This window comes from Ceratotherium simum, chromosome 34 (assembly GCF_057802395.1).
Source record: "Ceratotherium simum simum isolate JZ-2026a chromosome 34, ASM5780239v1, whole genome shotgun sequence".
Classification (NCBI taxonomy): Eukaryota; Metazoa; Chordata; class Mammalia; order Perissodactyla; family Rhinocerotidae; genus Ceratotherium; species Ceratotherium simum.
In genome coordinates, this window is record NC_141933.1 from 10,170,329 (window position 1) to 10,181,920 (window position 11,592).

Sequence of the window (11,592 nt, forward strand, 5' to 3'; positions counted from 1 at the left end):
AGGGAAAGAAAACAGTTTTATTATTGAGTAAGCGTTCAACCAGAATGTGCTGTGCATCACAGGCAATCCGCAGAGACTGCAAAGAAAGGACTCTCACCCTTTTATACAGCCAGGCAGATAACAACCTGTTACATACGTGTTCTCGAGATAAACGATGACTAGTGCTCCAGCAAGAGGACTTAACGGCACCATTTGTCACACATCGTTCGTGCGAAATTTACCTGGTAATTGTGGTGGCTACCTGTGTTTGCTAATTGCTTGTATGCAGAGGAAAAATACCTTTCTCGTGTCTTTATGACAGGAGGTAGGTTTGCAACTTGGAGCCAGGCCCCAGCTGAAGATAGGCTGCTATTCTCCCACAGAAAGTGGGAGGCAGGGCACTTTCTTCCCCGGCAAAGAGATGGCTTCCAGGTCCCAGAGGAAACATTCCTGGGATGCAAAGCTGGTAAGAGACTCCTTTAGCCTTTGAAAAGATTTACATACATTTCAAAGAGGCAGAACTTACAATTTCAAGGTTTCTAAACTAAATGCTCTAAAAAGAGGATGGGGAGTCTCTTCTCTTTTTTTCCGTCAAGGTTTTTCCTCTTATTTTTAATTTGTCTTTGCCCTTACCCACCCGAGGCAAACACTCATTACCCGGCAAATCCACCACCTCTGCCCGCCCCGGCACAGACCCTGCGAGCTAGCCATCATACACACGTGCACACATGGGCACACACAAATGCTTATGCACACACAGGCACATATGCATTTGCACATGTACACAAACCTCTGTGCACACGTGCTCTCACCCACTCTCTGCTTATCCTTTGCTTTCTGGACTATTTTCTTTTCCAGGTTAACCCTCCAGGTTGAGCTGACTCAACCCAGCAAAAGTTAAGACTGAGGCTGGCTGGTTCTGCGGGGGTCGGAGGAGCAGGGGTGAGGCTGAGCCTGGACAGGACCAGGGATCTGGGCCCACCTGCTTCTGCACCGTGAACTCTTTTTTTTTTAATTTATTTATTTATTTGTTTATTTTTCCCCCAAAGCCCCAGTAGATAGTTGTATGTCATAGTTGTACATCCTTCTAGTTGCTGGACGTGGGACGCGGCCCCAGCATGGCCGGAGAAGCGGTGCGTCGGTGCACGCCCTGGGTGCGCGCCCAGGGTCCGAACCCGGGCCGCCAGCAGCAGAGCGCGTGCACTTAACCGCTAACACCGTGAACTCTTGATTCGTGCATCCTGCCTCCTGCCCTACTGGAGCCCTGGCCGCTGTCTGGCTTCACCTTCCACCAACAGACCACAGTGATAACAGTACCGTGATCTGTGCCGGCTTTCTGCAGAGGCTGCAACAAGTAAACGGAGTGGGCGGGACCTCGAATAGGACCTTGTCTGCCCTCAGGGCTCTCTGCTGAGGGCCCAGAGCTGAGAGCTACTTCTACTGGACTTACTGTGAGGTAACACCACCAAGCCCTTGACCCCTAGCCCATCACCACCCCCAGTCTCTGTAAAAGAGGTTGAGAAATTCAGAAGAGACTGTTCTGAGTGAGAATTTCTTCCTAGATAGTTGTCATCCCAAGAGGAGGAAAGGAGTGGTGTTTACACACACCCCAAAAAAAACCACTCCTCAAGCCAGGTGAGGGGGACTCAGGAGCACTACTGTGAAGGGCGGGTGTTGCCAGAGGGGACCCTGGCACCTCGTCCCCACCCTCACTGCCCTGGGTGCTGGCTGAGCCTCTGACTCTCAGGGACACTCTGGGTGCCTGAGTGTAGGGGATGGTGCAAGCAGAGTTCCTGAAGGGACAAACCCACCCGTGACAACAGCATAACCAAGGAGCCCTCACCCTTCTCTTTTCATCCCTCCTCCCCTCTGGACCCTGAAGGAGCCAGAAAGCAGCTGCTAGCCGTGGGAAAAGATGTAAATCAGAGGGTGAAGACACAGACCACGACCACACATCCACCGCCCCCACACTCCCCACTGCAGAAATCCTGGTCAGCTTGAACAGAAGCTTATATTGGATGGGAGATAAATATTTTTATTTAGATAGGACTAGGCTTCTTTTTCATCTTAGCAGAACAGTTTCTTTTTTGCCCAACTTTTAATAAGAATTTTCAAACACACAGAAAAGTTGAAAGAATAGTGCAATAAACACCCTTATACTCATTACCTAGATTCAAAAATTGTTGACATTGTGGTGTATGTGTGTGTGTGTGTGTGTACATGGTTTGGCTGAACCATTTGAAAGCAAGCTTCAGACATCAGGGCACTTCACTCCTAAATCCTTCAATGTACATCACCTAAAAGAATTAGACTTTTTTTTTTTTTTTTGCTGAGGAAGATTAGTCCTAAGCTAACATCTGTGCCCATCCTCCTCTATTTTGTATATGGGACGCCGCCACTGCATGGCTCGATGAGTGGTGCGTAGGTCCCCACTCAGGATCCGAACCCGCGAACCCCGGGCCGCCAAAGCAGAGCGTGCAAACTCAACCACTATGCCATGGGGCCAGCCCCCAAGAACCAGACTTTTTAATGCCTGAAATTGAAATTATTCTAATACCTGAAAGAAACTGGTAAAGCTATACACAACTGAAAGATTTTCAAGAAGAGAGAAGCAACAGAGCAAATGCCACAACGGTGGTGGGAAAAAAATTAAACTATTTCCTGCTTGCACCCTGAAAAGTCCAGCCAGTTGAATAAACCAGTTTCATAAAGAATATAAAACAATTTCAGATAATGACAGGTGTTATGAAGAAAGAAAATAAAACAGAGGGCAGCCCCGTGGCCTAGTGGTTAAGTTCAGCACACTCCACATCGGCGGCCCGGTACAGACCTACACCACTCATCAGTGACCATGCTGTGGCGGTGACCCACATACAAAATAGAGGAAGATTGGCAGAGATATTAGCTCAGGGCCAATCTTCCTCAGCAAGAAAAGAAAATAAAAAAGGAGAGAGGTGACAAGATAAGACTAGGCGGCAAGGCAACATTGGAGCAGGTGGCCTGGAGTGAAGTGACGTTTGAGCTGAGACCTGAATGACGAGAAGCTGGCATACAAGACAATGGGGAGAACGGCGTTCAGGGCAGAGGAGCCAGCAAAGCCAAAGGCCTGGAGGCAGAAAGGAGCTCAGATAAATAAATAAACCTTTAAAAAAAAAAAAAATCGGGCCGGCCCCGCGACTTAGCGGTTAAGTGCTCGCACTCCGCTACTGGCTGCCCGGGTTCGGACCCTAGGCGCGCACCAACGCACCGCTTCTCCGGCCATGCTGAGTCTAAGTCCCACATACAGCAACTAGAAGGATGTGCAACTATGACATACGGCTATCTGCTGGGGCTTTGCAGAAAAATAAATAAATAAATAAACCTTTAGAAAGGAGCTCAGAGTGATGGCTTGGGGAGAAGGGACGATGGACGTCCTGAGAGAGGAGAAGTGGTCAGGGGCCAGATCTTGGCAGCTAAGGGTAGGAGTTTGGAGAACATTTTAAGCAAGAGAGTGACTTGATCTGACTTCTGGTTTTAGATACTCTGGCTGCTTCATTGAAAAAGATTTGGGCGGGAGGACAAGAAGGGAAGCCTGGAAACCACTGAAGAGGCTGTTTGCAATCCTCCAGGGGAGGGAGGATGGGGGCTTGGACTAGGATGATGGCAGTGAGAAAGGCATTATTGCCCTCCATTTCACAGATGAGGAAACCGAGGCTCAGAGAAGTTAAGTTGACCAAAGTTAAGTGTGACTTGACCAAAGTCACACAGCCTTTAAGTGGCAGGTCTGGGATTTTTTTTTTTTTTTGGTACTTTTTTAATTGTGGTAAAGTATACATAAAATTAACCATTTTAACCTTGGTTAAGTGTACAATTCAGTGGCATTAAGTACATTCACAATGTTGTGCAACCATCACCACTATCCATTTTCAGAACTTTTTCATTGTCTCAAACAGAAACTCTGTTTCAAACAGAAACTCTACCCAAACAATAGCTCCCCACTCCCGGTCCCCCTCGGCCGCTGGTAACCTGTAGTCTCTATTCTACTGTCTGTATATATAAATTTGCCTATTCTAAGTACTTCCTCTAAGTGGAATCATATAATATATGTTGTTTTGCGTCTGGCTTCACTAAGCATGTTTTCAAGGTTCATCCATGTTGTAGCATGTGTCAGAATTTCATTCCTTTTTAAGGATGAATAATATTCCATTGTCTGTGTATATCACACTGTGTTTATCCATTCATCTGTTGATGGAGGCCCACGTTTTTAATAAGATGTCTGATTCCAACCCTATTCTGGTTGGCTCTGCTCCAAGACCTTCCACGGAGCCCAGCGCAGTGGCCCCCTGCCGCCACCAGAGGGCGCACAGGGAACCCGAGGGGGGCGCGCTGCAGGCGCAGGGTGGTTTGTGGGAGGAAGAGGCACCTGGCGCCCATTCTTTTGCACACACAATTGTACACCCAAAACATGCAGATGAGAGGGAAGCTGGCTGCGGGGCAAGCAACTGATCTATAGGATCAGCCTCAAATGGAGGAAAGGGCGAGGTCAGGGTGGGAGGGGCCGCCTCTGTAATCCTGGTCCAACGCCACACAGGAGACAGACACCGCCACCTACAGCTTCCCTGCCAGATGTCCTCCAGCGTGAACAAGTCCGGAGCGGAGAGCTCAGTGGGGCAGGAGGGGGACTGAACCCAGCGACGCTCAGGCTCCCATTCCTGCCCTTCTCCAGCAGCTAAGTGAGCTCCAGCCTGCAGCTTGCACATTTTATAGATGAGGAAACTGAGGATGGTCCAGAGCTAGCGGAAGAGGCAAGATCTGAACGCTGCCACGTGGCCCTTGGGAACTTCTCTTCTCCCAGCTCAGAGCCCTGATTTCTTCAACCTTACCTCAGGATGAGTGGTCTTCAGGCCTCATTCCCCCCTCATCTTGTTGACAGGCATTCCACTGGGGTAATGAAGAAGGGTATGTGGCTCTTGTGGCTGGTTTAACCACGTGGCCTCCCTCCTTCTGAGCACTGGGCCTCTAATAATGCCACCCGAGTTTGCCCTGGCTGGTGTTGGCAGCCACCTCCTGTTGACCAAAACTTCCATCAGCTTCAATCCCTCGACTTTTCTCACACGTGCTGTCTGTTGCTAAGCCATTTCCCCCCCACACTGAATCCCTGTGCAGCTGGGTCTTTGGATCCGAGTCCCGGAACTGACATTTATCCCTGTCAAATTTCATCTTGTTCATTCATGTGACAAACATTTGTTCGGTGCCCACGCCGTACCAGGCACTGGGGATACAGCACCAAAAGACTTGTCCCCTGCCCTTACAGAGCTCACACCATCGTTAATCAGAGTCGCAGCCATCAGTTAGCACCCATGCTGGGCACAGCATGTAGGTCGTCCCGTTAACCCTCTCAGCACTGCAGTGTAGGTAACATTGCTCCATTTTGCAGATGGGGAGACCAAGGTTCTAAAATTATGTGACTTGGCTGAAGTGGCAGGCTCAGCATTCAACTTTCCAATCACTTTGGACTCTGATTCTCTCCTCCTACTTAGCTATCCTCTATCCCAGCTTTGATTCTCTGCAAACCTGGTAAACTTTATCTCTGAATTTCATCAACAGCACTGATGAAACAAAGATGAGGTCAGAGCCTGGGGTGGGCCACCAATGCCCCCTACCCCAGATGGAAAGCTGTCTATGATTCTGCACCTTGTGGGTTCAGCAGGTTCAAATGCACCTGACAGTAAACCACCTGACCGTTCTCTCACCCCCACCCCCAGCCCCAGGCTCACTCCGCTGTCCAGGCAGCTATGTATCCGGCTATTGGCATCTTTGCAAATCGGTCCCCACTGCCAAGTCCTCTACACGCAGGAGCCTGGCTGTGCTCGTCCCTTGCCTGCAACATGGTAACTTCTTCTGCCAATGTCCCTCCCCAGGAGGGAGACTCGAAGTCCAAAGACCAGGAGAGGGCATCTGAGTTGGGCTTTCTCAGGCTCCCAGCATGCCGCCTTGCATCTGTGGCTTCTTCTCTCCTGCACCGTCTGCTCCCGGAGGCTCAGCCCATCTTTTTCACTCAGCTCTTCTGCCAAGCTGAGGGAGACCAAATGCAAAGCAGGCCTGTGCAAGGGCTGTGGGCAGGAAACAAGGCAAGAAGAATAAATGCACTGCTCGGTGCGGGGAGGAGGGTGTAAGATAGGCTCCAAGCTCCCAGCCAGGACCCAAGGACACCAGACCCATGACAGGGTTAGGGCTTACCAACCTCACAAGACCACATGCACCCACTCTCCTCACAACCCTATAGGGTTGGATCTATTATCATCATGCCCATTTTGCAAGGGAGGAAACTAAGGCCTGGCAAGTGGGGTCCAGGGCTGAGCACCACCTCTGCTAAGACTGCTTCCTGAAAAGTGGTCTTGTGGACACAGTGCATCTGCTGAACATGAACTCACCAAGCTCTTACCATAAGCCCAGTCGGCAGCAAATATTTCAGAGCCAGGCCCTGCCTTCATGGCCTCATAGGCGGGGGCAGGGGAGATAGATAATAAGCAAGTACATAATTTCAGGCATTAAGAGCATAAAACCAGGTAGAGAAGGCGTTACCAGAGTTGGGGCATTACTCTAGCTAGCATGGTCCGGGAAGGCCTCTCTGAGGAGGTGACATCTGAGGAGCCAAGAAGGAGCTGGCCTTGGGAACAGTGAGTGGAAAGATGCTGAAAGAGAGTGAGTGCAGCATGGTACCAAATGCCTCCACCCGCATCATGGATGATTACAGAGAGGCAACATAGGCTCTGACATGAGGCCTCATTGGGGAAGCATGTGGGACGGTGCCTCAGGTGCCTGACACCTTGCAGAGGCTCCATGGATGACTGTCCCCTCTACTCTCCTTCCTGGGGTCTGTGACCCTCCTCCCCCCAAAGCAATGCTCTGTGTCTTCTTCATTTCCTCCCATCTTCAACACCTTTCTGCCCAAAGGCCAGGCCAGGTGCTGGATAACTGTTTCCCCAATGAGCAAATTCCTGAAGGATTGCTCACCAAATACCGAGGTCCAGCAAGGAGGAAGTGTGAGGACAGACCCAAGGAAACTCTACCTTATTCTACAAGGAATCAGTTAATGTAGCCTATGGCTCCTCTAGGTGGAGGAAGCAGAAAAGACAAAGGGATTCCAGAAGGTGGGAGGAGGGGTCGCCTACACAATTGGAAAATTTCACACAGAAGTCCAGATTTCAAGCTATTTTTAAAATATCTGAAGATCTGGCAACCCCGAGCCTGCAGATCCCCATGGCAACACCAGCTGGTGCCAAACAGCCCCTGCCCCCATGAGACTGGACATGCGCTCTGCACTTCTCTGCAGACACGGGCATTCGCTATTGCCCACACCTGGCCCACCTCACTCGTTCACATCACCTAGCCCCGTGGGCATTTGAGTCAGCCAAACCTGGGCTCAGACATTTGATGAGCAAGAAAGCCTTGCCTGGGGATGTGGGGACCATGGCATCTGTCCCATCATCCTGCAGCTCAGGAGAGTCAGATTGAGGTCCCTTCCCTCAAGTTCTTAGGACAGTGGTCCAGTGCGCAGGCGTGTGGACGGGGAGGACCTCCAAAACTCGGCCACTTCATCCTGAGGCGAGAGGTGCAGTTTCCTGTGTGCACCAGCAGGGGGAGACTCTCCCCTTCCGTTCCTTCAGAGCTGCCGGCAGCGCCATTGCCGGCCTTGCCCCGGGCTGCCCGGCTCCGGGACCACGGCCCCTCAGTCGTCCTGAGTCCTTGCCCTTTCCCACTTGGGATGACAGCTGAGGTCCAGCCTGCCTGGCAACATGATGAGCTCGGCAGTGATTGGCTGAGCCGGGACACCCACCAACACACCTGGAAGCCCTTCCAGCCTATGACTGGGGGGCCGAAGGGCACCCCTCCTGTCCTCCTTTCTCCCAGCAACCTTCTCTTCCTCCTCCTCTTCAGGGACTGCTCCGCCTTCCTGAGGCCAGCTCCCTCAGGGCTGACCCTCAAATTAGGTACCATGTGCTTGGCACTGTGTTCAGGGCTTTATATACTTTAAAATCCCAACAATCCTATAAGGTGGGTATTAATCCCCATTTTACAAATGGGGAAACTGAGGCTTAAACAGGTGACATCACCTGCCCAAGGCCACGCAACCAGCAAGTGGTGGAGTCAAGATTCAGATCTAGGGCCAGCCCCGTGGCTTAGCGGTTAAGTGCGCGCGCTCTGCTGCTGGCAGCGCGGGTTCGGATCCCAGGCGAGCACCAACGCACCACTTCTCAGGTCATGCTGAGGCCGCGTCCCACATGCAGCAACTAGCAGGATGTGCAACCATGACGTACAACTATCTACTGGGGCTTGGGGAAAAAAAAAAAAAAGGAGGAGGATTGGCAATAGATGTTAACTCAGAGCCAGTCTTCTTCAGCAAAAAGAGGAGGATTAGCACGGATGTTAGCTCAGGGCTGATCTCCCTCACAAAAAAAAAAAAAAAAGATTCAGATCTAGGCCTGTGGAACCTCCCTTCCCTGGACTGCCTTTGTTCCCATGAAGACTTTTTTTTTTTTTGTGAGGAAGATCAGCCCTGAGCTAACATCCATGCTAATCCTCCTCTTTTTGCTGAAGAAGACTGGCTCTGAGTTAACATCTATTGCCAATCCTCCTCCTTTTTTTTTCCCCAAAGCTCCGGTAGATAGTTGTATGTCATAGTTGCACATCCTTCTAGTTGTGTATGTGGGACGCAGCCTCAGCATGGCCGGAGAAGCAGTGCGTCGGTGCGTGCCCGGGATCCGAACCCAGGCCGCCAGCAGCGGAGCACACGCACTTAACCACTAAGCCACGGGGCCCGCCCCTCATGAAGACATTTTAGAATTGGCCCCTGGAGGGGGAAGAGAGGTTGGGGTTTGAGGACAGAGGACAAGCTTTGTGCTCGAGTCACCCCACACAGGCCACCTATTCTGTTGGAGCTGCCCGTGGACAGGGGCTGAATCAGGCTGATGATGAAAGCTTAGGGCTTCAGCGTGGCCACCAGGGAGGAATACCTCTGGGCCCTTGCGAGTTTATTGAACACCTCACCATGCCCGCCTACAGCCACAGTCTGAGCAGCAGGACAGGGCCCCACACATACTACAGCTTCTGCCTTGAATCTGAGGGGGTGGTGAGCAGGCAAGCAGGCAGCAGCCAGTACCAGGAGCAGAGACACCAGAATGGCTCAAATAGCCCACTCAGCTGGATGGACCTTTATGAGGAGCAAGAGACCAAGACTCTGCACAAAGTGAGTTCAGGCACCACTGAACATGACACAGTTGGCGGTTGAAGCCTTGGAGGTTCCCCATTCCCACCTCCAGGGGAACTGAGGAGCCCAGGGCATCTTCAGCCCCTCTGAGACTATCACAGCCACATCCCAGCACCTGAGACCAAGGCCACCACACTGGGTGGGAAGAGAGGTTCCACCCACACTATTTCATCCAGTTTACCTCCCATTTCCCCAACATCCCTGCACTCACACCCCTGAGTCACAAGTCTTTCCCCACTTCCACCTGTTGACCCCCTTCCAATCAAAGCCCAGTGTAAATACCACCCTCTCTGGGTAACCCACCCTGATCCAATCTCTCAAACCTGGTCATTCTCTCCCTCTCCTGGGACCACTGGAACTGTATGGACCTCTCCTGTGGCATTGAGGTCACTCTCCTTTGTGCTGTAATCCTTTCTGGGCTGCTGTCTCCTCTGACAAGCAGATGGAAGGTGGGGCAGACACCACAGCTCCTAGCATGGAGCCTCATACATACAAGGCATGGGGCATACTGCATGAATGGAAGGATGAAAGGAAGGAGGGAGGAATGGATGGATGGATGGATGGATGGATGGATGGATGGATGGATGGATGGGGAGGTGGATGGATGAGGAGATGAACAGTTGAACAGATGAGCAAATGAATGGGTAGGAGAATGTCTGGCCCACAGAAAGTTCACTGAGGCCCCTGTAATTGACCAGAATGCCCAGACTGCCCCACTGCTCCTGGGTAATAAGATTCCTCTGTTTCACTTGTCAGAGATCCTCTCATGCCCCAATGAATTTAAGATTTGGAAAGACTGTACCGTGTGGAGATGCAAGGGAAGCTGGGAGTCAGATCTGTGTTCCTTCTTTCACTGGACCTCAGTCTCCCCATATATGATGAGGACATTGGATTAGCTGAGTCCTTGGGCCCTTCCAGCTCAAAACACGCGTCTGTGCTGGGACCCAGCAGAGAACAGGGGAGACTGACTGGACCCGGTTCAGCTTAAAGGAGATTCAAAGAGTTTAGACCAAAGATGAAAGGAAGGAAGAGGAAAAAAAAAAAAGGAGGGGGAAAGGGAGGAAGGAAGGAAGGGAGAGAGGAAGAGAGGGAGGAGGGAGAGAGGAAGAAACAAAATCAAATTTCCATGTCCCAAATTAAAAATGCATTTAGCATGTAAGATTTCCCAAATGTATCATTTATTTTTAAAAAGTTAATTTCAACATAATGAATTTAGGATCACAGGCTGTAAGAAGTGATGGATCCTCTAATATCGTGGAGCTGCCTCAGGCAGGGGTGGCCTGAGGCAGAAGATGCCTAAGGGAAGGATGGGCTGGGGGAGGGTCGGGGTGTGGAGGGCGGCTCTTCTGGCCACTTTGTCTCCACCCATCCCGTTCCCCACTTTAGCCAGACTACCTCCTCCAGTATATGCTTAATATATTGCTCTTATGAACCCAATATATTGTTTGAATAAAAGATTTCTGGTGTGTTTTTTTCCTTTAAAGCCACTTAACTAATGAAGGGAAACAAGAGGCCCAAAGGGAGGTGACTTGCCCAAGGTCACACAACAGGTGCATCGAAACAATCCCCATGAGCCTGGCTAATAGCCCTCCTTAATTCAGATCCCATGAATCCAAGCACATCCATTGGGGGCTGGGGGACGCTGACCCTGACTGGGCAGCTTGGATGTCTCCACTCTGGCTCACCTCCAGCAGCCTCTGTGGGAAGTCACCAGGCTCCTCTAAACAACATTCCGCTAGGACAGAAACAGACAATAACCCAGGCCCAATTAGGAACCAGAAAATCACACAGAGGGCGAAGACCCAGAACAGGGGAGCTCAGGGCGGCGGCCCAGCTCTCTGCAAGCCTCACAGTCGAAAACCTTCCTAAAACAATCCCTTGGCTGCTTCAGAGCATAATTTAATCTGCCTTTGATGACTCCGGATCTCACCCTGCCTCAGGCCACTCTAAGAACATCAATTACTGCTGGGCCCAGGTGGTGGAGCAGAGAGGAGGGGCTGGACCTGGGTGACCAGTTGACCCTGTCCTGGGTTGGGGGAGAGAGTGGGAGGAGACTTCAGGGGGAGGAGCCCAGCAGGAGCCTGGGGAGCTGGATGCTGCCTGGGTGGAGGAGGGGGCCAAGGAGGAGAATGGGGAGCCCTAGATGGGCCCCGTCTGTAGCCCCAGAGCAGGTGAGATGGGGCAGTTCCCAGGGGTCCCGGAGGTAGAACCAGAGAGTTAAAGGCAGGCAGAAGTGATGCTGAAGGCCAGGCTAGGTGACCTCGCTAAGGGAGAGGCAGGATAGTACTGTACCCCCTAGACTTTGCAGAAAATGTTGGCTCCAAGGGATGGAAGTGGGCTTAGAACCACACTTCCTGGCTGGG